The sequence below is a fragment of the Falco rusticolus genome, chromosome 1, assembly GCF_015220075.1.
Source record: "Falco rusticolus isolate bFalRus1 chromosome 1, bFalRus1.pri, whole genome shotgun sequence".
Classification (NCBI taxonomy): domain Eukaryota; kingdom Metazoa; phylum Chordata; class Aves; order Falconiformes; family Falconidae; genus Falco; species Falco rusticolus.
The window spans coordinates 103,184,964-103,209,554 of record NC_051187.1 but is presented as its reverse complement, the minus strand read 5'-3'; the positions used below and the strand labels follow the sequence as shown (position 1 = coordinate 103,209,554).

General features: G+C 46.6%; 1 protein-coding gene across 3 annotated transcripts in view; it reads right to left on the bottom strand.

Moving 5' to 3' along the window:
* SHROOM3 (shroom family member 3) overlaps window positions 1–10,985 on the bottom strand; it is a 60,065-nt gene extending 49,080 nt beyond the window's left edge. For 2 of the 3 annotated variants that reach the window (XM_037392677.1, XM_037392692.1), the window contains exon 1: window positions 10,877–10,985. The gene's annotated coding sequence lies outside the window, so the exon portion shown is untranslated. Of the gene's footprint in view, window positions 1–1,550; window positions 1,701–10,876 lie in introns of those variants that run through there. The other variant, XM_037392686.1, reaches the window with a different exon arrangement.
* Window positions 10,986–24,591: the final 13,606 nt, after the last annotated feature.

Here is a 24,591-nt window from a genome sequence, read left to right as displayed (position 1 = left end):
CTGCCAAAAAGACCTGGACCCTAGCTGGAAGGAGGAACCCATAGGGCTGAGAAATTAGCTTTTATCCCTAGTCAATTCCTGGCTTTTTGTAATAGAAGTTTATGGTTATACTCAATTATAGCTTACTATTTGTGCCACAGTACCACCCAGAGAGCCCGCCTGTTCAGCCACCGGAGCCCAACATTCCTGGGTTGTACACACTGATATATAATAAAAGGTCATTCCTTTCATTATAGGAATAATGATTCCTATAATAATTCCAAATGCCCAGTGCCACAGCACCAACTCTGTGTGGTGCTGGGCTTTTACCACAAGTGGTTGTCTGTGTACAAGATAGGTTTGTCGTTGGCCATGATTTTGCTCTACCCATCAAGCTCAGGAGCCTTCAGAGCCTACTGGTGTTCCCACATGGGTGAAGTGTGCTCTGTGCAGCTCTGGCCCAAATCTTCCTAGGATCATGACTTAATTCTGTAAAGCAGTAATTCAGGATGTAGTTCAATGGAAGTAAAGGACTCTCTTCTTCAGCTGGTGTAAATTAGTACCAACTTGAGCAGCTCTCTGCCTGCTCAGCGGACAGCTCACCTTCTCAGGAGATCTGAACTGAGAGGTTACAACTGTATTTCTCTGTCCAATGGTACCACCACAAAAAAGTGGAGGGCAATCTGCCCTGCACCCAGCTCTACTTCTAAGTGAAATGCTTTCCTGCACCTTGCACTCAGACACTTTTAACCCCCTTAGAAAACAGGTCTACCTATTTATTGTGTCCAAAAAAAAGTAAAAATACAGAGAAATGACATTTTCATCCTATTCTACCCCACAACTAACAGGAATATCTATAGACTTGCTCTTGACCATTATTGAAAATCTCTTGAGTATTCCCAGAGACGTCAAGCGCCACTGGCCTTCGGGCACACTGTGGGACTTGCATTGGGGAATCAGATTGTCACCCCCCTTCATAGGCTGTATAGGACCAGGAGGCCACTAGGAACAACATTCCAGACCTGGCCATAAAAGGTTGGGATCAACTCTCTCTGAGGTGTAGAAGTGCTCAGACCAGTTTGTCAGAGGTGCCTGAAATGAAGACTTCCTGCAGAGCTCACGCAAGAAGAAGGATCATTAACACATCTGCCCCTTTAAGGACCATGACTACTGCACAGAGGCAAAACAATAACATTATCTTTACAGATTCTGTGGTACCCCAGTGCTGAATCATACTGATCAGAAGTCGTTCTGTATAACTTAGAACATTTAACTTTTCTTACATAACACAAAGGAAAGCACAAGCCAGCTCTAAAGGACAAGAGTAAATGAAAACAAATAATTGCAGCTCCTACAAAGAAAGGCAGACATAAAAAGGAAGCAAAAGTCATACTTGCATAAAATAAAGACTGGTTTTCATTTTAGGATTAGAGAATTAAAACGATTCCATGGGAAAAGGCTGCAGGCTCCCCCCAAAAAAAACCACTTTTTTTGCTGAAAAAAGTTATGTTCTCAGAGACAGATTAAATAAGCAGAAGTTATTTTCCCAGAATTGCTCTTTTTACACTCACCCTTCAGAACAGTAATATTTTCCAGATACAAAAGGGCTGTCCTAGGGCTGGGTCTGAATGTCAGGTGTGCCCCACCTGGGACCTGGCCACAGGGTGCAGACCCAAGACCTGAAAGCCCTCACCAGGAACCTCTTCCAGCAGCACACAGGAGACGGGGCCAGACTCAGTCTGCTGGTGCAGTGGTTTATGTGAGCACTTCCTAATATGTAAACGCAAACCAAACTAGGTCAGTTCAGAACAACAATTTAAATGGTTTAAAGCTAAAGATTAAGGGAGTGCTTACAGGAACCGTTCCAGTGGCAGATGGATGAGATCTCTGGCACTGATGAGCAAGTGAGGGCATTAATCTCTTCCACCAGCACAGCTGGATCTCTCTTCCTGGCTTCTATATGCACTGTACTTTAAGGAACACATCCTGAAATTTCACCCTAGCAGTAATCTCTTGAAAATATCGATGTTATTGAAGCGCTGGAACAGCAGCTCAGACGTTTTTTGAAAAGCTGGCCACAGCAGTTGGTACTGAGTAAGTGACCACCTGAGCATCTGTTCAGAGGGGGCAGAAGAAAGCCTCACACTCGTACTTGTCACAGGCATGATGGACATTCAACATCAAGAACCCACTGAAGTCTGCAGCTGAGTTATCCCTTTGCTCTCTAACCTGACTGCTTCTGCGGTGTTTCCTGGTATGCCAGATTTTAATTGCAGTAACTTGAAGGGTGGAGTGTACAGGCCTAAATCACCTTCATGGGTGTAGTAATGCCTAATCCCCAGAATATGAGCTACTTCTTATGAGCCGTTTCTCCCTCCCACTCACCCACTCCTTCCTGGACAAATTCCTGCATCCCTTACTCAACACAGCATGCATTTACTTCCTCAGGACTTCAGCAAGAGATTTGCTCAAGTGAAAAATGAGTATAGATTGAGTAAGGAGATAAGGATTTGGCCAGCTGCTTTACAAAACATCTCTGCAGCACCTGCAGTATCATTTTGCACTGAGTTCGGAGACCTGTAGCTCTCAGGGACTGCACTATAGAAAAGCCGAAAAATATGGTTACTATAGAAGGCAGCTATGCCTGTTAGTTGTCCATCCATCCCTGAGTCAAGAAATGCTGTCCTTTGTTCGTCACACCTCCACTTGGTTCATCACACCTGTTAACTAGACAGATCCAGTGGAAAACCAATGTACCGGCCCAGGGAGGGCACAAAAATAGCCTTGGCAACAGCAGAAAGACGTGAGCTTTTCAGGTACATACTGAATCCAAAGAGCGTGGTATAAGCACAGAGCAAACAAAAGCCTGCTGAATTTGCAGATTTGCAAGCTGGCTGATCACCTGCTTGCATTTTTATTTTTAATGAGTACAGTGAGTTTGCTGGAGTTATTGCTCCCCTGCAGCAGTGATATCACAGCTTTTTGTAACTTCATCCATAAATGCAGCTACAAATCAATACAGGCAGCAAAGCCCATGGAAGTGAAGCCATTCGAATTACAAATGTTCCCAAGCCAAAGCTCTGCCCTCTGAGAATTTTGTGATTCTTTAACTTTCGATCAAGATAGAGTACCCAAAGCAAGATACAGAAAAGGTGGCTGCTAAGCTACAAAATTAAATAAACATCTGTTTGTTACTCAAATTATTTTTAGCATCTGCCAGTCCAGCAGAGATGACGCCTATCTAACAAGAGTTTAGAAGAGGATGAGGACTGCAGCCATGACAGGACACAGCAGATGAGAGAGGAACCCTCGGCCCCTCTTGCCTGGTGCTATACCTCAGTGCATCCCCACTGTGCTCAGACAAACCACCTCGAAGGAGGATCCGGCTTTCCTGACTCCGCTGCCTCCCAGCAGCAACGGAGGGCCCTGGCACCCACAGCTCCTCCAACAATGGCAAGGGCCAAGCGCCCACCCCTGCCCTGCGAAGCCAGCTGGAGCGCAAGGTGGGGGCAGCCACACCAAGCCTGGTGCCAGTGGTGCGGGAAAGGCAGCCCCACCACCACCCCACCGCACATTCCTGCCGCCAGCGGTGAGGGGTACGCTCAGGAACATGCACAGAGCAGCTAATTTTAAAAAAGGAAGCAAGAGGGAGGTGAAGAATAGGGAGGGCTGTAAGCGACAATAAAGCAATTATTCCAGTTTCAGCAGGCTGGGGAAGCATTGTAAGGGTGGAAAAGACAAGTGGGCTCAAGTCTCATGATTAACGCTGAATGGAGATGGATGAGAAACTAACACTGGAGCCACAAAAACCTTCGCAGTTGCCAGCAGCCGGGTCTTAGCCCCTGGTGGGATGCTGTCTGTCCTTGTGTGGCACGGCTAAGTAAAGATTTAACTCATAGCTCTCTACATGATGAAATCTTATACAGCCTACATTAGAAACAGGATTAAGTAACGTCATCACTGATATGTGAACAACTGCTAAGGAGTAAAGAAGTCATGAACATTTTTCTTTTAATCACAGGACTGGGGAATGTAGACATTTCAGGCCATTTAGGAGCATAAATAGACCTCTGCCTTCCTCCTGCTGAAAGATATCATAAGCATCCTTCCCATACATAGCCCTGTGTGCTGCACCCAGGGTGCTCTTCTTTCTATGCACCCTGCCAACAGGAAAACTTTTCCCCCTCTTCCCCATCACCTTGTCTATTGTGTTTTGGTCTGACAATCCTGAGTCCAGACCCAAATAATTCCTTGGGGTCAAAGCAAGATCTGAAGCTGGGACTGTGGATGTTCTACTGCATGTGCTGCAGGGCTGGATTAGCGCTCGTGGAGGTGGGGAAAAGCACATACACACACACCTGGATGAGGTCAGGGTCTTCCCCGGTGATGCTGCCCTTGAGTACCAATGGAGCAAAGCACCTAAGGAACAGTTAAGAAAAGTGACACTACAGATTAGCATATGGCTTTGATCTCCAGGGAAATGTCTCAAATCCTGCTGGGTTCCCAGGAACGTGAAGGTGCTACTCTGTAGATAAGGAGTCTTTCACAGCTCTGGGGAAACCCAGAAAACCCCACTTAAGCAAAATGCCTATCAGCTTTCAATGGGACCTTCCTCATAAGTCACTTAAGACACATCTTAAAAATCCAGCCACTCTGAAACAGTTTGAAATGCTTTTCCTTAGAGCAGCTCCCAGCACAAGAAAGCGCAGAGGAGATGACGACCCGCTGCAGGGCTAACTGGCAGTCTGACTTGAGGTCTTCCACAGCTAAGCAGAAGAAAGCCATTTACAAGTTAACAGAAGACAGCTCAACACGAAAAAATATTATTCCCCAGTGTGAACATCAGCACCCTCTCAAAGGAAGCCACATCTTTGCTAGGGACATGTGATGATCTGTAGTCAAAGTCTGGAAAGCTCCGCTCTGCATGCCAATAGGAAAAAGCAATACATATCCCCAGTCTCAGCCTCTGCTCATACACAGGATACACTGTGACCATCCTCATTAAAAGAAAAACCCTCCAAAATTAGTCTTGGTGGAGCCAGCCCCAAACACAAATTGTCATTTGAGTCAGAAGTGCCAAACTCTTTCACAGAGTGAACAGCAAACCCAAATCCTATTAAACAGCCATCAGTGTCAATATTTATTCCTCACAAATCAGGGACAAGTAGCCTAACAAATGGTGTCAGACTGAGCCTGGTGAGATGGAAGAGGAAGGGGATAGCCTTGGGGAAAGGACATGACATTAATCAGCATCACCCCTGCAAAACCCTTGACAGAAACAAGGTAGTAAACTCATTAGCCACTTAGAAACTAAGCTCCTTTTTTTGCTTCACACAGTGATAGCCCACAGTTTCCAGCCCGAAGGTTTGGCATCCTTCACAATAAAGTCACTGGGGCCCATAAAATCTTTTCCTTTCAATCTACCTCTCAACACACACCTCACTCTGGTCCAGAGAGGCTTACTGGCTTAACTGCTCTCTTCCCTGACGCAGAGCAGCCCCGTCCTGATGTCTGGACTGCAATGCATTAAGCCCTCAAATTAGCATGAAGTAAGAGAGCTCCCAGGCAAAAGATGTCTGCACAGGAAGACAAACAAATACAACGATTTCACAAGGCAAACTCCTTGGCTGCAAGAGCAAATATTGCAGCTTCTCCTTCTCCCCATGGATCGTTCCTGCCCCTGGGTGGTAGTATATGCCGTCTTGCACCATGCATGCAGCCACACTGCAAACCAGGGAAGGGAACCAGCCCAGCTTAATTTCTGCCAGATGACTCTGCTGAAGGTGCCTGTGCCAGAGCCTGGAAACAGACCCAGCTTTCCTGTTTGTCTCATCACCAAAAGGAGTTCACACTGGGTGAAACACAATGATGGTGCCAGGTCTTTCGACTGATGTAGCTCAATGAAGATACTCGGATTTGTATTTGCCCCTCACTTGAGACAAGCTAAATTTTGGGTTTGTTTATATGCTGTTGCTAGGCCTTCTTTTACCCCTGCATTTTTTTGTTTCTCTTTAATGCTTGCTACCTTATTCCTCGTCCTCTGCACCTGGAACAGCCAGAACTAACACATACCCTTAACTGACAAACTGTTGGGAAATCTGCTTAAAAAGAACTTGTGAGCTGTGTAAAAATACAGTTTCCTTCTCCTTGCCTAGATGGGAAAACACAATATTAAGGCAAATATACTGCAGGTTTGATCTCTTCATCAGGGCTGGAGCTTAGTTTTTAGAGCTATGCCTTACAGCATGTAATTTGCTCCCATCTATCCCGGGAAACTTAAGCTGCCATAGCATGATTAGGATGCAGCCATCTTGCACGGGGGGCCCTGTCCCCACTATAACTGTACTGTGTGCTGAGCATCAGTTATCATCACGTACTTTACTTAAATTAGTCTGAAATGGAGTCTGTCTCCAGTCTGGAGCCTGTTTGTAACTGCAAAGGAATCTGTGCCTTCTGTAACACATGAGACAGGATCAGGTCACTGCTGGAGAGCACTTGGCCTGGCTATTTTTATTGTCTGCCTGAATACTTTTCTTCAACACTATTTTAAGTTGCTGAAAGAATAGTGAGGATGAGATTTTTTAAAAAACAGATACACTGATAATCCATAGGAACTATGTTTTTTTAACTTTTGGACATTTCTCAAATCTTTGCCCTTGTTGCCAGGATGCTGAAGGCATTCTGAAGTCACAACATGATGAAATCTAATCAGGGTGAAGTGGGCTGGTTTCATTTTCATCAGATTCCTCTTTCAAAAGTACAAATTTACCCTTCTTATCCCTCTCCCTACCACTAGAACTGAGCCAACACAGCAGTTACCGCTTTCTCAAAAAAACCCCACCCAACCCTCTCTTCCATCAAGAACAACTGATGATTGAAATTCTTCATGTTTCTTTAAATTCAAAGGACAGTGCCACTAAGCACTGGTGTAATTAGAATGTAAAGTATTAGAGAAGTGGCTCTGTCTGAATACAGGCAAGCATGCATCACATCACAGTTAGACAAGCTTTTCACTCAGACTTGGTAACAACTCCCCCAAATCATCGCTTTCAAACATCCACAGGCTTTTCTTATGCGTGGCTTCTTTCCACTTGGCTATCACAAAGTTTGAGATGTTTATATCCTGTTGCAACTTTGGGTTCTTTGGAGTGAATCATCTAGTTTCAACACAGCACTTGCCAAGAAGAGGGAAATGCTTGTGAAGATGAGCATGCACACCGACAGTTTACATCCTTCTCAGTCTCCTCTGCAGGACAGATGACCCTGGGGGAGCACCCGTGTTGCATCCACGAGTGAGAGGCAGCCGCAGTGACAGGAGATGGGTGACCCACTCTGCTTGATTGCCACTGTCAAAATGAGGGATGGTGCCATCTCAGAGGCTGTCAGACAGGGTGGGTGAGAAAGCGGGAGGCTGTGAAATCCTGCTTTTGGACTGGAGTCAGGCCTTGTCTAAAACTGGTACAAGAATTAGGGAAACACTGTCATTGTCTTTCCCCTGGTTTACAGGAGTTTAGCTGAGCTCTAGGTATTGTTCATTCAGGGCAATGCGCTTTATCCCTACTGTGCAGCTTGCTTGTATGCCCGGTGTTATAAAGGTAGTCTTTGTGTGGCAAGACTCAAGACTCCCAACTGCACTCTTACAGGAATCCAGAGCACAAATAAGCTTCCACTTGGGGACATTCATGAATAAGCATTTGTAACGGGCAATTACTACTTAATTTCAGATGTCTGACCTGTCATAGATTTGGGGCTAGGCCTGCAGCTAGCAAAAATCAGCTTCATTCCACTTCCACATCAATAATAGGTTCTCCTTCCCAGTGCTCTGATAGCTCAAGCATCTGATACAGTGTGAAGACTGTGGCTATGGTGGGCCTGATCCTGCTGATCATAATGATCACGACATGCTCACGTTAATGGCCATGCTGACAAGAGTGAAACTGGTGCTCCGTTCTGGCATGTGCTGAACACCTACATCTCACACTAGAGTCAGAACTGTACATCCTTCAGCCTCACTCACATTCTCACCAGTTAAAAGGAGGAGCGGAGGAACACAGAAAAGAAAAAGAAAGAGCCAGAGGCCCTGTTGGGTCTCACTGATTGTACCCTGTGGTCCAGAAAAGCATATTCAGATGAGTTTCCAAAACACAGATACTTTCCCAGCATGCTGCTCAGTCTGGGAAGGCTGAGTACCTCCCTGCCAGGGGCAGAGAGGAAGATGGGAGAGATGGTGCTGTGCCAGCAGGATCAAGCCACTTTTGTCAGGGCTCTGTGAGCAGAAGGAGCACAAGGGATTAAAATCCTTCCTGAAATTCTGATCATAATAATTACCATAAGCCATTCTCTACTCCCACATCCAATAAACTCAGTCAGCTCGCCACTGCGAGTACTAAGAACTCATCACATTAGCTCTGCTGAAACCCATGCTAAGGGTCAAGTCAGCCTATCACAGGTTTAAAATTGACTGCGCGTTGTTGAATCACAGCCCTCAAAACCCTGATTCCAGGTTTCACCCCTTCTCCTACACCTGTAACGCCATTCCAGAAGCAGAGGTACTGCAGTCTTCACCTGGATGTCCAAAGGCCAGACACTGAGCCACAGTTACCAAACACCCAGTGCTGGCCATAACTCTTTGTCTAAACAAACATTAACCAAGCTAGAAATTCTGATGGGAATCATGCAGGACTAGGGAATGGTGGCATTATAAAATACCCCATTTGATGTCATATCCTGCTTATTTTACATACTTACACTGCCACTGAGGTGAGGAAGCCCAGGTATGGACCAGGCCCCACCGTGCCAGATGCTCTGCGAACAGCACGGTGAAGGACGATTGCTCACCTGGAGGGTTTACCATTCAAGTAGGGTCCATCCTAACTAAACAAATGCAGGAAGGATGTTTTCCCCATCGCTGCTGTCCCCTCAGCACACTTCCCAAGTCCAGCTGCTCACCAATGCCAACCGCATCCTACTGCGAGGAGCACAGCTTTTCTCCTGTTCCTGCCAAGAGCTAGGCCACTACGCAGAGGGAGAAGGGCTCTACATCACATCACTTTTCTCCTCATAAAGAATCCGGGGTCTGCTTGTTTGCCACCTACTGAACACAGGGAGGTTTGATGAGGCTCTTGGCTGCTGTGGAATCACAGCTTGCCTGTCTCCCAGAGGCAGGACTCCCACCTGCCACAGTAGCAGCCCTCTCTGCAGAGCAATGCCAAGGAGGCTGGAGCTGACTGTATGTAGTCGCTGGCTTCTCAGCAATGTTTTGTACCTAAACTTCTGGCGTCCTGATCCCTGGAAGAAAAGCCTCTGTGATTATTAAATGACAGCCTGGACTTCCCATTACAAATTACAGTAATCCTTATTCTGGTCAAACTGAACTTCCCTCTGATTTAAGAACCACAGGTGCCAAGCATCACTCAGTATGGGCCAACAAGTCCTCAGGCCTCTAAATCCCTAGGTTACGAATCTGCAGGAGCACCCTTCTCCCTCCCAAGCACAGGCTGGCCTAGACTTCACCTTTCTTAATCAGAGTTTTAGGGCAGTGATTTTTTCCTAACACTGTTCCTACTGGAGTTGAGGAAAATCTTGACGAACACCTAGTAGGGCCTGAGTCAGACCTCCGCTGCTGAGAAAACAGACCAGGCTGCTGAGATACACCCTGCTGCTTGCTGGGCAAAAGAGGGCAAAACACAACCAAGGTTTGTGATGAAAAATGCATGTGCTTGAACGGGTGCTGCTGGTGTCACCTAATGGACAGGCAGCACTGAACAGATAGGAAATTTAAGGCTGAGTATAGGCAGAAGAACATGCAGAGGTCAGCTTTAAAAGGCATTATAGCAGGGAAGAAGAGAAAATGGACCTCTGGAGCTTCAGGGCAGAGGAAGCTGAGGAGAAAATTGCAGTGAAGGCAAATGCACAAAGGAGGTTTGCGGGTCACATTCCTCCCAAAGATGCTGGCTGATAATGTTACATTTGAATATAATTCTGTTCTTAGCCATTTTAAGGACTCTGTGGGTCATTCCAACCAGGTGATAACATTTCTCAGCTTCTCTCCCAGTATCTCATTGCAAGGTGCCTGCCAGCAGAACTACCTCCAAGAACACTACACTACTTACTAAAACATGCAACAGCCACGCTGTGTGCGCCAACAGAAACCTCCTGCTGTTCAGATGCCCAGCAACTCCTTCTAGAGAAAGTGCTGTAAGGGGACCCTTCAAACACCAAAGCCCTGGCCCAGCTGCAGCAGGGACAGACAGGGTAGCTGAATGCCGTGCTGCTAGAGGTGTGCGTGCAACCAGAGCAAAGAGATGGGTTTTATGTCGCACGTGGAGAATCTCTCCGAGTAATACGGACAGATGGAAGCATAGCATGGCGGGGCCTGATGCTACACCCCTTCTTTCCCCGCATCCAGAGGCTCCAAAACCACCAAACAAGAACATGGCACCTGGAACTGGACGGGGCTGCCACCTCCAACTGCCTTCCCCTGGGGGGCTCCGCCCGTGCCAGGCGGGACCGCCGCCCTTTGTTAGCCCTGCCCTGCCCGCGCCGGGGCCTCTGCCCTGGCCGGGGACACCGGACCCCCCCGCACCGCGGCTCCCCCGCACGCCGGCTGCCGTGCAGCCCGCTCCCCGTCCGCCACGCTCCGTGCACCCCGCGCACCCCGGGAGCCGTGCCCCCCGGCGCCCCGCGCATCCCCGACCGCCATGCCCCCCGGCATCCCGCGCACCCCGGCCGCCGCGCATCGCCCCGCCCTCGCCCCGCTGCATCTCTGCCCTGGCCGCGGGACACCGGCCCGCCCGCACCGCGGCTCCCCCGCACGCCGGCTGCGGCGCAGCCCGCTCCCCGTCCACCCCGCTCCGTGCACCCCGCTCCCCGCGCCCCGGTCCCGCTCCCGCCGTACCTCCCCGTGCCCCGGGGCGCCGGCACCTCCCGGCGGCTCCGCGCTCACAGCCGCACCGGACGAGGGCGCCGGAGCCCGGCGGCAGCGGCGGCGGCTCCGGCCGCCCCCGGCAGGTGCCGCGGCGGGCAGCCCGCCCCCAGCGCCGCCCCGCCGGCCCGGCCCGGCCAGGGGGAGCCCGCCCTGCCAGGGGCTGCCGCGGGAGAAGCGGCGCAGGCGGGGGGGGGGGGGCGAGGGGGGCCGCGGGAAGGCTGCAGCCTGAACCCCCCGGCCAGACAGATGGTGCGCCCCCCCCCCCCTTCCCGCTCCCCTCAGCACCCAGCGGTGCCGTCCACATCTGGCCGCTGCACCCCGCCCGGCTGCACAGCCCGCCCACCGCCCACCGCCGCCCGGGCCCCCAGCGAAGCGGCCCCCACCCGCAGCCCCGCTCGTAGCTCCTCCGGGGCTCTGCCGCCAGCATCAGCTCAGCCTGAGCTCCCGTCTGGCCGTGGTGCACAGACCTCCTCAAAGCACCGCCATCCGTTCCCTGATGTGTCCCGGGAAAGGTCCAGCCCCGCCATCCCATAAATCCGAGGCCACGGGGCTGCGTCGCGGGTGCCGGGCTGGCACAGTGAGCCTGCACCATCGCAGCCTCCTGCCCTCGGGGGTGACTCTCACCCGCCACAGCAAGTCAGGTCAGTGCGGGGCTGGCTTTAACAGCATCTGCTGTCACAGGTTTGCTTCGTACAGGACATTTAATCAGCAAATGAGACATACTAAATTCATTTAAAAGCTACACGAAGCTGAACAATTGTATCTCATGGAGGAAGATGACAGGCAGAGGCGAGATAAATAAACCCTTCTCATTTCTCATAGTTACTGTGAATAGCTAAAAACACCCCAAACCCATTCAAGCTGTGGAATTAGTTGTGTTACACACAGGGGAAGGAGTTGAAGTAGGAATTTGTGCTTCTAATGCCCTGTTCCTGGCTGGTATAAAATGCACACAGTGCTGTTACTGAGCCGAGCTGGTTTATGTCTAGGCATTAAAGCTGCCAGACTTCATGTCGTGGAAGTCTTCCTGGCTTAAGACAGCAGGATTTCACTTTCCTCTTCCCAGTGATGACAGATTTTGCAGGTGAAATGAAATAGGTTTCTGCTTTCCCTCCCTGCCACTTGCCATCCACCTTTTCCTGCCCTTTTGATGCCTAACACCTTCCTCTCCCTTTCTGCCCTGTATCCTCCCTTAGGACACCTGGGGTTTTGTCTGGTAGCTGTCTCCTCTCAAGAGGTGGCTCCACGTTCACCCTCATCCTTTGGATTTGCAAATGGACATTAACACAGCACCTGCTCCCCACAGGGCAGCCTTTACCACCACCCCACTGTGGGCTGCTGGGAGCACCAGAGCCATGCAGAAGGAAGATGACAAGTCTGGGGGGGAACACGATGCGTATTCACTGAAGGAAAGAAAATCCCTTTTGACCCCAAGGAGGTGACTGAGGGAGATGCTGGAAAAGATCCTCTTCACAACATGAGTTACCATAACAGATCTTTCATCCAGGAATGTCCAAAGGCTATCCAAAAATACCCCTATTTTACAGAGGGAGAAATTAATATTTTATACAGGGAGGAAAAGGGATATGCCCTTAATTCGAGTGGGAAAGGATCCCACTTTCCAAGGCGCTTTTCACAAACGGCTTCCCTGTAGCCGTTTATTCACTCACTATTAAGCTATCATAAAACGTTACACGGATAGCTTTATTTCAGTTCATAAGTAACTTATTCTGTCTTGGCTTAAAACGGTTCCTGTCGGTTTTATTTGAACTAGCATATTCTACTCCCCAAAAATAATACAGGTGGCTTAACGGCCTTTTACATGGATGCATCTATATCAGGCTAAATTATGCTCAGTCAGTGCTACTTTTCATGCTGACATTTCTTTACCTGCTAACTCATAATCACCAGCCTAAAATGCTTAATGCTTAGCAGGATGTGTAAATCATAAAGCCTGTGATAAACTAGAACGCGAGATGCAGAAGAAACACTTGAGGTGATGTTACGAAGGCAGTAAGCATTAGTCATGAGTCTTAATTATGAAACCCACCATGAAGCCACACTTCTCATAGCAGAGTTAAGTACCATTTCCCATATTTTTTTCACTTGTGCTTCCTAGTGAAAAATATTTGCCTCTATAAAATCTGGCCTGCTATCACACACCTGGATACAGCCCTGGTTTATGATGACTCTGAGCACACTACACAGTTAGCATGGCTATCACAGTCAGATTTCCTTCAGGGGACAATAACATACTCCTCCCATGCATGTGCCTAAAGGGATGCGCCATCAAAATGGGTTAATAATTTCAACACCTCTAAATTGCTATCTTATGGCATGAAGGTCAGTTTTTGGAAGCAAGATTAAACAGCCTGGTAATAGCAGTGAGGCAAGATTACTCAGGTGATGGCTGCCCTCTGGTTCCTTTTCTGGACGAGGGTTCCCTTCTGATCTGAACCAAACACACACATTGCCCAGCTATAAAGCCGACCACTTTACCCACAGGCCAGCATAACCACCTGATGCCAGCAGAACTACTGCTTGCAAACGTTATTCAGTTAAAAGCATGACTTTTGCTTTAATTTCTTCTGAGTGTGACTTCTCTCTCTGACCTGAAAGCTATGTGGAACGCTGCATTTTCCCACACCAGTATATGCAGGGTATGTCAGGATTGTCCCATTAGGCGCCAGATGGACCCACAGTAATTTGCTTCATGAAATGATTCCAGATAGTTGGGGTTTTTTATGGAGATTTTAAAGGCTTTAAGCGTACTTTGCATCTTGGCCAGCAACTCTGAGAGATACCAAATGGTAGTTTCCTAGAAGGTACCAGGCAATGAAACAATGTCCTTTCTTGGCATGTAAGCATAAAAGCTTATGAACATTGGTCCTTCTGTGATAAAAACAACAGCAAAAAATTACGATCTGTAGCATACATCTGAGGCTCCCCATAACCCTGGAGTATTTATTTAAGTATTGTGTACTTATGATAGCACAGGTACTCACCCTGAGGCAGATGACAGGCAGTTAGTCCCAGCAGGAATTAACTATGAGAGATCATAACAAGCACATACTGCTGACAAAAGGAAACCTTCAACCTAACTTCCAGCCATGCTGCCCCGGAGCGATGACCACAGCTTCCCTTCTAGACTAAACAGGCATGGGTCAGGCAAGCATCCAGGCTGGGGAGCTGAGGTGCTGCAGGTAGCTCTGGCTGATGGACAGCCACATTAAGAGGTGCTCAGTGTCCACAGCTCACCTTGTTTCTCTCCTGCATCCGCACCACCACTTACATTTCAGGTTAGATGGCGGTATCTTTCTAAAATGCACAGACCATTCTCCTGCAGGATACAGCCAGGCTGTAGGGGAATGTGCTGACCCCCTGCACCAACACTGGACCAGTGCCCTGCTGAGTGGTGATGGCAGTGTCCTAGCCAAGATGCCTCACTGGCCTTACACAGCTAAACCCATTCTGCTCAATCTAAAGCCACACTCACATCTTGCTGGTGATACTGGGTCCTCGCACCAAGTGCCAGCTTGGAAAATTGTACTTTGGCCTTTGTGCCATTCTCTCCTGATCCTGCTTCAAAAAAGAAGCAATTTTTCACTATTTGGTTGGAGGAGCCCTGGATGGCATGCTGTTCTATATGTGTTTAAGCAGCTGCTGCACCACAGCTGCTGTCTGTGCTGGCCAGCAAGCAGAGCAGGGCCACCTATCTCACACAGCTCAGCTCTCGCTGAACTACCTCCATAACTTTTCCCAGCAGGAATCAGGCTAAGTGCTGAGCCCTTCAGTGCTTATTCTGAAAAGAAAAGCCCTTCCATTCTACCAGATGAAAGAATACATATAACAAAGAATGATTTCTCCACCAGGTGACTCTTGTGACACCACTAGCAAATGAAATATTCTGCAAGGAGTAAGAATCAGGGGGAGGACTCAAAAGGTTGTTTTTAACATTTCTTGCAGGATTTTGGTTTCTTACTTGGTGTTTGCTTCCAATGGCAGTTTAATCCTACTTAAGCACAAGAGTAGAGGTCACACAGTCTCCCTCAACAAACTACAATCATGGGCACAGTGGGTTTTCCTTGGTTCTGCTGGTGTTCTCACTGCCTTTAAAAATGTATGTCCTTTGACTTAAAAGAAAAACTGAAGAAACCAGAGCAGGACTCTCCTGTGCCCAGCTGGCTTTCTGACGTGTTTCTCCCAGTTGTAGCAAGTTGCATTAGAAATGGAGTGAAACATGGCAGAGCCGGATATAAGCATGTGTTCAACGGGTGCGGTGAAGACCTTGCCCATCTTACTGCCCCTTCCTGCCTGGCAATGGCAGGAGTCAGCTCGAAAGCAGGCAGGCAAGTTCATTTTAGCTCCTATGTCACAGTGAACACCTAGTGTATACACTGCTGTCATCAGCCCTGGAGCCTGCCAGCTGGATCTGCAGCAGGGGGAGACAGCCTAAGAAAAACTTGTGTACACACCACCCTAGCAAAAACCATTTGCTATGTTTGCCTTTGGGAGTAAATGAAGACGCCCTAGGGCTATGTTTGCACCATTCTTGCAAATAATTGTTGGGAACCGGTTGCAGGAGCCATCACAACTAGAGGTCTGGATGGTCAGGAGAGAGCTGACCCATGGTTGTGATGATTTGGGGGTCAGGTTACAGCAGCCCACTTTATGTGCCATAAGTTTGTTCACTGTCTGTGGCCACTTTGAAATAAACCCTAGCATTCTGGTCAGTGAACCACACAACACCAACTGCACACCTTGTGAAATGCAGACTGGGGGCATTTTGAGGGGCAACGAGGCTTTCTGGCTATTACCTGCTTCAGTTCATGACACTGATGGACTTGGTAATGGGGTTGGAAGAATAAACACGGCATGTTTCCCTGAGCTGAGGCTGCTCTGTATTAGCAAGATCAGTGCAAGTACACGGTAAGTGGGTACAACTGCCCTAGACCTGCAAAGCACTCCCCCTTTCCCATGCATTTTGCCAGAGATGACAGGAATAACTGTGCTGTGGGGAAACAAAGGACTCGGACATTCATCTGGGATATTTTTCTCTTTTGCTTTTTTCTAGTCACCTCAAAAAAGCCCTCCAAACCCCCAAATGAACAGCAAAAAAATCCAAAGGGAAATAAATATGAAGAGACTCATCAGAGGACCAGCAGCAAATTAAAGAAAGATAAAGGCTAACTGGTAGAATGAGAAAGCCCAGGTATCACACAGAACATAAATGCCGAGTACATCTTTAGGAGGTTGCATTCAGCCTGATGCACCTGAGCCCTGCATCGCAGCAATGCTCAGTGGTGCCAAACCCAGCAGGAGCCAGCACTCCTGCTCTCCACCTCCCTGGCCCCAGGCGCGCTGGCGCCTGGATGCCAGGTACGGCCATGCTCAATGAACAGTGTGCTCCCAGGGCACTGGATAACCGGGAAAACTTCCTTCTTCCTGTTTAAATAAAGCTGCTATGTCTCCTGCGAGGCTGGGGAGTGCCGCATGCCCGTGTGCCCTGGCCACGGCACTGGAAGAATGGCATGGCATTGGAACAGCGCAGAGCCCCGTATCCCTGTGCTCCCCTTCATCCCATGCTCCCCTGCCTGCCCGCTGCCCGTCCTCTTTGTTTCTTGCAACACGAGCTGCTGGACACAGAACTGAGCTGCAGCTGGTTCACAGAAACAAACAAAAAAAAAAGATCTTATTTGAAGGATGAAAGGACAATATCAAATGCCCCAAAAGGAAACTGTCTTGTGCCTCTAATTTATGTCATGGGCTTGCTAGCCAATGCAGATGCCAGGCTACAGTAAATTTGGACAGGTTTGTGCATTTGCTCAGGCAGCTGGTGTGAAATGCGAGACCTGTGTCACGTTTGCTGGTGGAGGAAGGGAAGGCGTGGGACGGGCAGAGGAAATTAGTTTTTGAAATAAGACATGGGCTGCACTGAAGAAGGATGATTTACTTTGAGGAGCTGTTTGTGACCTACTCACAGACCATGAAGAGGGAGAGCAAGGAGGGGCTGAAGCCAGGGCTATCAATCAGAGGAGAGCAACACTCCAGGGGAGGTTCAGGTTTTGCAAAATGTGCCCAGTCACCTTTCAATTTTGCAAACCTGAACCACAAGTTGTTCAGAGCCAGGACTGTTTGAATCCAAGCCCATGAAGCTGGGGGAAGTTTAGAGAAGCTCCCCATCTTGGCTCATCTCCAATTCAAATCAGCTCCTGGAAGGTGAGGAGGTGTTCCGATAAATATCAGAAACTGCTCTCTAATGGTGAAGGCCATTTTTTACAGTGAATAAAAGTGACTTTTCTTGGATCTCTCTTACACTGCTTATCTCAGAGTGAACTTAAGACAGATGTGCAAAAAATTAAGAAGTGAGGAAGTCCAAACCCTGCAGCAATCCATTATTGAATCCATTATTACATTTTCTCATGGAAGCTTCTCCCAAATAAAACTAGTGAAAAATTGGTTTAAGATTGAAGTGAATCTGAATGCAAGAGGTTTGTAAGGAAGTTCACAGTTATGGGAAATTCAGAAAGCAATTACATATTCACATGTGCTTGCTCAGGAAAGTTAATTCTTCATTTCAACTGTGCTGTCCTCTGCAGTGAAACTTTCTAGGTTATGTCTGTCCCTAAACTTTTCCTCAGTTCTTGGTACCGCAGACACTGTGAGCACCACTTTGTGAGCGGAGATAGCCCTAAGATATAAATGATGATAACAATGAAATCATAAAGAGGAATCAGAGGAAGGCTTCTTAAACATATAATGGAGACAAAAAGGGCAGAAAATAGATGTGTATGTACTTTTCCTCTAGCATCCCGGAGAGGTGAAAGGAAGACGGAACAGCAGTTTTCTCTTGCTGTGAAAAACTTTCTCTTTCCTCCTGAGCTACTGACAAGCAGATTTAGGGAAAAGAAGAGTTAAAAAGGACATTTGTACAGTGAAGAAAAAAAGGAGGAGGCTTTGAAGACCTAATTAACAGACTCTGTCCCAAGTCACTTCAGTTCAGCTGCATCACAAAGGTCTGACAGAGATCCATGGGACCACAACAACCTGCCTAAGAGAGTGAAACACTGTAAACAAAACCAGTAACTCCAAAAACCCACCCCCCTCCAAATTCAGGGGGCTGGGAAGGGGAGGAGGCTGCAGCTGAAGGCCTGTTTTCCTGCTCACTAATAAATTTAGTTTACAGAACCTTTTGTGGGTCCCTTTTAACGTTGTTTGTTGATTAAAGCGGCAAACAACAAACTTAGCCTTAATTTATGCTTCTTTTAACATTTCAGGCTTGGGGGGGATGCTTTTTATAGGAGTTAATGAGGCAGAATAGGTTCTTTATGGGGAAGATATTTTCTCACCAAATTAAAACCTGTATTGAAAATAAAATAATGAGATGAAGGTGGCTTTTCTTTCAGAAGTAAATAAATCCTGGAGTAGGAAACTTCTCACGCACTTGGAACTGTCCTTATCAGAGAGATCTGAGAACAGCAGGTTCACGGGATGTTCTCCCTCTCTCTTTTTTTTTAATTTTGCCTTCCTCCTTTCACCAAGACAGTAATAAAGCATTATTTGCTGAAAATGTGCAAACAGTTCCTGTTCATGACAGCGTGGAAACACTGGGAGTTCAGTAAAAGAGAAAACATCTCTTTCCCCTTTGCTACAGCAGAACCATGAAAGCCCATGGCAGGGACTTGTCTCTGCCATAAGCACAGGGGTATCCCAGGCAGGCAGAGAAATGGGACACATTGTGCCATCGTAGACACCCATGCAAGTCTTAAAGTAGCTTCTAGCAGAATCCCATGTAAGAGATCACTTTCTAAATTAAAGCTTTCTTGCTACCTCAAATCTACTGCATTTTGCCAGTCTGGTGTAGCAGCACAAGCAAAATCAAGTACCTGAGTGGGCAGTACTGGAAGCTACTGTGTGACACCAGCAATCAGCACAGGATGTTACCAATTAGAGACAAACAGACAGAACAAGGTCCCTATGTGATAGAAAAGCATCAACCCTGGTTCCCCTTAGCATTGGGAAAGAAAGCCTTCCTTTCATTGCAGGCCACAAGCACACTTCAGAATGATAACCCTGTTTGTCTTCACCGGAAAGGCTGTATAAATGCAGGGCTCACAGGTGTAAAAACTGGTTGGTGCAGTCTTTGCCCTGTATGGTGCTCCAGATGCAATTGCACTTTTGGAGTAATCTATTTTTTCAATGAGATGTCAATATTTTATCTAGAAAGATGACCACCTTTTGGCCAATTCATTACCAAAAGGCATTTGAACATTTTTTTTTTCTAAATCATCCCCACTTTATGGGTAAGAAGCCTGCTCTGGAGCACAAATATGGTATTTTCCCTTCCATCTTTTGAAATCTGTAGACAAGACACTGTAAGCAGTCTTACAGTTTCCCTCCAGATGCCACGAGCTTTGTAGCACTGGCAGGAATGCTGTCCTTATCCCTCTGCTGCTGGCAGGCTGATCCAGGACAGGTAAGGCCAGTGCACCTGCAGCCTGTGGAAAGGTGTGGCCATGCCCGTTGCCTTATGCAATCAAGCAACAAACCACCTCAAATTTCAAAGCAGTTGTAAGACCCAGCACAGTCACAGAAGAGTATGAATGGGGCTGTTTTCATATCTCTTATGCAAATGTCTGTTAGCACAACAATGTTATCCGTTGTTATCTGCAAACAGCAGGATTTTGTCTGGCTCTTGGTCTTCCTCCCTGATTATGGAAAATGTATACAAAGTACAGTCAAAGAAACTTGAGCCAACAGACAGCCACTCCCTGTGAAACCACATACTGCAGGAATGAGAAAAGCAACTCAACAGGCATCAAAAAGTCAACACCCAGGGAAATACCAGCATTTGGTAATGGCTTGGGAAGACTGGCCCCTGCAAACCCAAATGCTGGATGTGGCTGACCTGCAAAGCAGCTGTGTGTGAGAGAAAGAGAAATCAGTTAGAGAATGGAAAGACAGCTGAAAAAAGAAATTACGTTCTCTTCTTTTGGTTCGTGAAAGCATAGCAACAGTGCACTGGCATTAGCTATGGCCAAGCATCCATGGAGAGGCATGAAAGCACTTCAGAGGGAGGTGCAAAAGCAAGGAAAGCATCAGCAAATCTCTGAAGAGAAGGCCCCAAAGGCAGGCAGGAAGAAGATGTATCAAAAGGGAGCAGACTGCCTGCATTGAGCTGGATAAGGCTGCAATGTCTAAAATATGCAGCAGAAAGATCGGTAAACTGTGAGACTACAAAGTGGCAATGCAAGAGACACGCAGGTAAGGGAAAGACACTCAAAAGGGCTAAAATCATATAAGCTGGACAAAAGCATTTCCAGCTGTTGCATTCTGAAGGGTTAGGGGTAAAGCTTCCTCATGAGCTTCCCTCCTGCTCACTGCACACCCACCCACAAAGTGCAGTCTGAAATTCTCCAATACACTGAGCATCACCTGGAAATGTTTCCCAGGCTCTCCTGTTGGAAATGATCATCTAAATAAAGGTAAGATCACTCTTCTCAGGTGCTGTGGACATGATTACTGATCCAAAGCTGCTGAAGTGAATGGAAGACCTTATGCTGAGCACCTCAGTTACGACTGCTTCAAAGAAAGGTGCAGAGCACTTACAATTTTCTTTCTAATTAAGAGCTATGAACTGGACTCCAAATCAGACAGAGTGAATCAGCATAATTTCTTTTTTTCCTCTGTCTCTGGTGATGCTGGAAGGGAAAACCCCTGTGCTGACCTTGCTGGGTAAAGTTCCAGTTGTCCCAGTCACGAGGGAGAGGCTGCACCTCACTGCAGATACAAACCGCAATAGCTGCACTGTGCTGTGGGGCAACAAAAATGGGTCCCCAGGCTTATAAACACAATCCTCCTTCTCAAATAGTCTCGCTTTCAGAGACAGGTTGTTTGACCTTGAAATGGGATTGTAACTATAGCTGCTCAAAAATTTACTACAGACACTGGTTCTGTTCAATGAAATGTCAGCAGGAAATATGTACTGATTCACCTATAAGGTTAAAAATAAATTGAACTGTTTTCAGGTTTTTTTGAATGAAATCAGAATCCTCCAGATCTCCCTCTCAGATGAATAATTTTGTTTTGGTTTGGTTTTTTGTCACTGAATCCTCCCCCTGTTTCAGACTTTGAGTCTTTCTTTCACTGGGTTTTTTTTACAACCCTCCAGCTGTTGGTTCCTCCACGACATGTCCCAGTCTCACCCAATTCTCTCTTCTGTGGTCCTTCTAAACCCTCTTGTCTTCAAGAAAGGATGCAGCTTTTAAAATGAAACAGAATTTTTATTTGTTTGAATTGAAATGTAACATATTATCACCAGCAAATAAGCTGAAGCAAAATTGTTTTAACTTTCTCCTACATGGATTGGTTCTGCAGTGCTACAAATCATTCAAAGAATTCAGCATTCCATAACCTCGCACACACAAGGCACACGGGAAGGTCACCGCACCAACTCTGAGCTGCCACAATTCTGCTTCCAGGATAACTGCAGCTTTGCCTCTATGTGCCTTGGTATCTTTCATGAAAAGAGAATCCTAGCTTTAAGCTACATCTTAAAAACCATGTTTTAAGCATCCTAGTAGGAATGAAGAGTCTGAAGTATCTGAAACGAGAATGCAAATAGGTTTCTACAGGAAGAGAGAGGCTGTTATTTTGGAGAGCAAGCAACTGCTATCTAAATGAGAAACTAATGCTGGAGGCCTCTAGTACAGCCCTCCACCTTGAGTAAATACATGTTGTGTGTACAGTACTTTTGATTAGCTTAATGAGCCAATGGATGTCACTGTTGCTCTACATAAACCAAAATGGGAAATCAAAAACGATAATTAAAACAAAATAAGCTTATAGGAGAGTTCCCAAGGGCTTACATTTAATACTCCCTAACCTGCTGTGTCCTGGGTAGGTTGGACTGCTTCTTCAGGGGCTTCGTAAGTGCATGTCTAACGTATCATATTGTTAACTACAGAGATAAGGTCAGGCTAATAGCTGTGTGTAAAAAGGAAGGCTATTACCAAAGCTAACAAAGATGCAGAATGGAAATCAGAGACATCCGTGTACAGACAGACAGGGCTTGCAAAGCAGGCAGGCTATCAACTTCTGCTCTACTCCACACTCCACCACTCCTGCAAACTGCAGCCTAAGCCAGAGGGAACACTCCCCAAAATTGCCCCAAAGTCTGAAAATCAGGGTAGTTTTTTTACTTAGATTTTGCATCTTGAAAGCCTATAGTACACACTCTCTTGTAATATTTGTGCAGTTGGAAAAGCAAACTGCACAGCGTCTCTGGGTTTAAACAACAGATACAAGGGCACATTTCCCAAAACATCAAGCAACTCATGTGTCCATAATTTTAACAGGTCCTGTGTGATTTGGGCTGTGTCTGAAAACTGCAACTTGGTCATTTGAATGTGAAGCAGCTGTTCAGACACTGAAAAATTTCACTCATGACTAATTATTCTTGCCTTTAAGGCTTATCTAAAGCCCGATTTTTCCAAGCAGTTGCAAGCTTCACAGTTCCTCTCATTTTACCACTTCATTTGCAATGTCTCCAAAACCTCAGCAGCAAGAAGTATTTGTTGATTAGTTTACTAGGAAGGATTCAGGCTTGTGCAGCATGATGCTCACTGCTAGGAGAAACTAGGTCACCAAGAGGCTATTTTAGGGATTGCCAGGGATGCAGCTGCTGTATTTCTAGGTCAGTGGTCACTTCTACTTTAATGGCTTTATAAAGGTTTAAAAAACAAATGGAGCTGTTCTTGCATGCCTATGTCCAAGTCAGTAGCCTAACATTTAATGAGAGGCAGTTTTCAGCTGATTGTTGTTGTTTCAATGAGGGGTAACTTACACCAAGTTACTGACAAAGCTCAGGGAAACCAGTAGAGAAAGGCAGAGCCACCAGAGCACAGAAAATATGTCCCATCCTTATGCATTTTCCCTTATAACATCTTCAAGGTGAGGAAAGATACAAGTCTGCAAACAGCCCCATCAAACACAGTACTTGGCCTCCAACTGTTCTGTTGCAGCTGCTTGTCTGGGGAAGTCACAGAGTGCGCTGCCCACAAGCAAAGCTGACTCTTATAAATTCTCTGTGAGTCCACGGCCTCCGTACTGCCGATGAAAACTTCTAAAATTTTAATCTAGCTAATATAACCATCTTCTCAACTGCATCACAACCTCTGTGGGCTCAGTTTCATATTTATTATACACACCGTGTCATGTTCCATGTGTAACATGCCCTCTTGGTTTGCTCTGCCTAAGCTTTGTTCTTCTTTACAAGCATGTTTTTGCTGCTGCCATCTCTTCTGCCCTCTCCATCAAACTCACTAAGAGAAGTGTAATCGAACTTAAGCAAGGAACACTGACTTATCACCTAGTAATCTGCAATTAAATACAGCCTGCACAATTCTGATGTAAGCTCATGATGATGAGGTCTCCACCCCTTCTGTAGCTTTTGGCAGGATCCCAGCACGCTGACGATCAGGCCTGCAGGGTCACCATGAAGTCACCAAAAACAGAGATAAAAGTGTTCAGCAGTGTACACGAGAGAAAACAAAGAAAAATGCTTCGAAAGGTGTCAGAAGTGTGAAGCTCCTGGTCCAGATCTAATTCTGTCAAAATACGGGAGCTGTGATCTCAGTTTCCCCATATGTACATAGACTCTACCTCTGTGACACAAGCTCAGGTCAACTGGAATTCGTTTCCTGAAAGGAAGAATATTACTTAATCAATAGGGAAAGACAAGTGCCTGAGGTTTGCCCGAATTTAATAGGCTGGGATGCCAAAATACGGTTGGGATCCCTCAAAGTCTGGTAAGAAGAATAATTCAATTTCTTTTACAAGCCATTTCACAAGTAACCATTGTGCAAATCAATAAAACCAAAAAGAGAACCTCAACTGCAAATAATTTAGCAATGGGAGCACAGCACAGCTACAAGCCAGAGAAGCGAAAACCTCTAAGCTAGCAAAAGGTAGATCAAGATTTGCAAATTATCATCACCAGGTTTGTAGGTTAAGTATGTTCTTATAAGAGATTTCATGTGCCACTCAACTGCACAGAACCACTGAAACACATTACTCGGGTCTGCTCTCCAGCAATGAATTTGGTCTGAGACATTTTCAAGATGCTGATTAAATTATTTCATTTATGATCCTATGAGATCCCAGAATAGGCTGAGCTTGTTTAAGTCTCTTCCAAGAACAAGAATTCTGTGGGCTGCTTATCTGTAAAAAACAGGAACAAGCCTGTGGTAAAGCCTGTGTCATGCACTGCTGGTAGTTACTGTTTATGCTCACTCTGAGGACACAGAGCTATGTCACAGTACGATGACTTAATCTGCTCTACCCTGTTATTAGTCCTCTATGAGACATCTTACCAATTACTTCCCGAAATGAGAACTACACTTACCATATGCATAAAGATACACTTTAATTTACCTTTCATATTATTTTAACTTTCAAAACCTCCAGACTAAAATTTTAAGTGCCTACATTCCCTTTTACAGTTGGATAAAGTTTTGCTTCCCCTGTCTGAATCAAGTCACTTTCTGCAAGTCAACAGGTTTAAAAGAACCTTCTCCTGTGCTTATGAACACAATGTCATGTATAAATCTTGTGGTTACACATTATTGCTGAAATTATGGAGAACAGAATTTGTTCAGCTACTTCTTCAGACTGAGGGATGGAGA